This window comes from Argentina silus (genome assembly GCF_951799395.1).
Source record: "Argentina silus genome assembly, chromosome: 4".
Classification (NCBI taxonomy): domain Eukaryota; kingdom Metazoa; phylum Chordata; class Actinopteri; order Argentiniformes; family Argentinidae; genus Argentina; species Argentina silus.
The window spans coordinates 21,756,050-21,759,902 of NC_139658.1; positions in this window are offsets into that span (position 1 = coordinate 21,756,050).

The window sequence follows — 3,853 nt, forward strand, 5'->3', positions numbered from 1 at the left end:
TAAGAACGGACAACATCAACTCAAAGTTTACCTACAAGAGCTGACTTCTGAAATCAACCATTACATGTTTCACAACAACAACTACCCATGATTTTAACCATGAGGTTAAAAAGAGCGTTATAATCTCACCTTTAACTAGTTCTATATCATAACACGTTTTTATACCAATATAAATTATGCTGCATTGCTGCCTCTGAAGTGGAAACCTTAGGTATTTGCACCCCCTTGTGGTACAACAGTGGTGTTACACGTTTACAACATGAGACGCTTGTGATGTGGTTGTTTTTCTTGACTGCGTTTTATAATGTTGTAATTGTGTATGATGCATGGTTGTACATTGTGTGTATACAGGGCTCCCTTGCAAAAGAGATATTGGTCTCAGTGGGACTCCCTTTCAAAATAAAGGGTTGCATAGATCAATGCCTGAAATGGTGGCTGGCTCTAGGATAAAATTATCAAATGTATCCAGCTGGATTGGTCATTTTTCAGTGATCATTGGTGTGTCAAGAAAGACTTCTAACAAAACATGAATAGAACATGTGTCAACAAATATGTTATCATAAACCAAATCCACAGTAGCATGGGGCCATCTAGTGGTGAGGTTGAACATTGTCCTTCTTGCACCAGACTACTACACAAAGGGCCTCAATTTCATTCAGCAAACAGTGCTGAGCAGAGCAAAACATACCTTGTAGTTTAGAATACCCTACAGCATGAGTTTTATTGAAGCTTGATTTTGAGAAAACTGTCATTATTCACTCAGAGTTTTTGTAAACAGTCATCAATATCAAATGCATCGCACATCATAACACTAGATGCAGTATTCAAAACTCCCATTGGATTATTTCTCATTGCGTCTATTAGAAGCAATGAGGTAAAGATGGCCGACTTTGCCCCAATTTTACCAATTTGGCCCCTATAGGCTCTTTCTCAATTGTTAGAAACTTGATACCTCTCCTCCGTCCTCCAAGTGCTTCCTTCTCACAACGCATTGGAGGAGAATGTCTCAGGGGAGTTACCTAGTTCGTCTCTTCCAATGTGTTCAGAGTGGAGTAGAGTGGAATCAATTGAGGACAGAGGCGAGGATGTGAGGAATTAAGTTTCTTACAAAAAAAGAAAACAAAAAGTTTCTCACAATTGAGAAAGGGCCTGTGGGCTTCATCAGGGTTCTTCACTCCTGGTTAGCTGAAACCCATAGGATGTGCCAGTGCTCCTGTAGCATGTATGTAACCGGACGTTTTAAATGTGACTTCAGTGTGTTTTGATTGAATCCCTGAAGAAGGCCTCTGGCTGCCGAAATGCTGGCCCAATAAATATTTTACATCGGAGCTTGAAGCATATCATAGCTTTGTGTGGCTCTTTCTTTCTTTTAAGTTTCGCCATGCATTCACAATACGTTTTCTTGTTTTCATTTTCTAGTTTTTTTTTTTTTTTTTTAACCAGTGGTAGCATACCTGATTTAACTGATCAATGCCTTGAATCAGGTGTGTCAGCCCTGGGCTGGAACAAAAGCCTTCACACCTTGGCCGAGGAATGAACAACACTAGGTTGCAATAAGCCCTTATGTGAAATGCAAATCCTCTCATAAAGGCTGTCATGTAATTTTAGTACCATAATTGATGAAGCCAGCAAGCATGTGTGTTTCAGGGGAGGTAGAAATCGGAGGACGGGCTTATTGTAATGCATGGAACGGAATGAGGAATGGTATCAAACACGTTTCATGCCTTACAATGAGCCCGTCCTCCAATTTCTACCTCCACCAGCCTCCCCTGGTGTGTTTTAGTTGGGCTGATGATGACGTTTAGTTTAATTTATTCGGAGGAGCAATTCTATAACATACTGGGAGCGGACAAACCACGACCCCACTAGATGGCGCTCCACCACCGACTGCATCCCTGCTGTCATGCAGGGGACACATGGTAAACTACATTAAATGATTTCCAATCATACACCATACTTCATTTCTCAGTGTAATCATTATACATTGATCTTATGATCTTATCTTACTTATCCCATGACATATGACTTTGATGTGAATGTGTGTTTGCCCACCCACTGACATGGTGCTGATTAGCCTGCTGAGCCTTGACCTTCAGCAGGATTGATCTCTCGTGGGACACGTAATAAACTGTTCCACTGTTGACATTTCACGCTGTCGATAACCTTGTCTGCTGTTGATGTCTTAATCACCTCCAGTCCTAGACCTCCACCTCATCTTACCCCAATGTACACACACACACACACACACACACACACACACATACACATGCGTACACACACACACATACACATGCGTACACATGCATACACACACTCACACACATACACACACACACACACACACACACACACACACACACACACATGCGTACACACACACACACACACACACACACACACAAAGCAGGGACAACAATTCTAGTCTGTCCAAATGTTTACATAAAAAACAAATGGTTGGTGAAGAGCTTGCTGTGAACTGCACCCATTGCATGCTAAGTGAGAGTTCAAACATTGCTCACTTTGCAATACATCAAAACAAACTCCTATCTCACACAAAGCTGTGGCTGGCTGGCTGGCTGGCTGGCTGGCTGGCTGGCTGGCTGGCTGGCTGGCTGGCTGGCCACAGATGTAGTGCTATAGCTTGTCAGTTCCTAATGATAATCTGATGTGACAACCAGTTCAGGGGACTCGGTGCCCGGGCTCAGCAGAGCTGCTCACAGGCTCCAGATTTAACTACCTCTGACAAGCTGTGCTGCCACTAAACTGGGCTCTACACATGTCCTACCCAACACGGGCCTGGCTCTTAACACTGGACAGCCATGTCCTACCCAACACGGGCCTGGCTCTTAACACTGGACAGCCATGTCCTACCCAACATGGGCCTGGCTCTTAACACTGGACAGCCATGTCCTACCCAACATGGGCCTGACTCTTAACACTGGACAGCCATGTCCTACCCAACATGGGCCTGGCTCTTAACACTGGACAGCCATGTCCTACCCAACATGGGCCTGGCTCTTAACACTGGACAGCCATGTCCTACCCGACACGGGCCTGGCTGATGTCCTACCCAACATGGGCCTGGCTGATGTCCTACCCAACATGGGCCTGGCTGATGTCCTACCCAACATGGGCCTGGCTGATGTCCTACCCAACATGGGCCTGGCTGATGTCCTACCCAACACGGGCCTGGCTGATGTCCTACCCAACATGGGCCTGAATCCGGCCCATGTCCTGCTGACATACCCCGTCTATCTCCACTGTCTCCAATAAAAACAGAAAAAATATACCAGAGTGGGACTGCCCCCACTCGAAAAAAAAACACCACAAAAACAGCCTTTAAAAATGTATTTAATGCGTGTGGTCAATTGCTTCACTTGCGCTCATTTCAGTGAACTTGAGAACTCGGCACTTACGTAAGAGAATGCCGAGGGGCTCTCACAGCATCTACACGCACAGTAAACACTCTCTCTGAGTGGACGACCGTGCAAGGTACCGCCAGAGACGAGACGACATGCAGAGTACTACTTATATGCAGCGTTTAAGTCACATAGCGGCAGATCACATGTTCCTACTGCACCTAGTAAATGACAATAACAGTGTTTGAATAACATCTTCCACCTTTGCTAAGGTCAGACTGTACGGCTCCATCTGGCACTTGTACTCACCAGGGGAGGCTGGTGGAGGCAGAAATCAGAGGACGTGCTCATTGTAAGGCGTGGAATGGAATGAGGAACAGTTTTGTCTGATGTGTGTCTGATACCATTCTTTATTCCGTCCCATGCGTTATACTAAGTCTGTCCTCCGATTTCTGCCTCCACCAGCCTCCCCTGAACCTCGTCTTATCTTATCG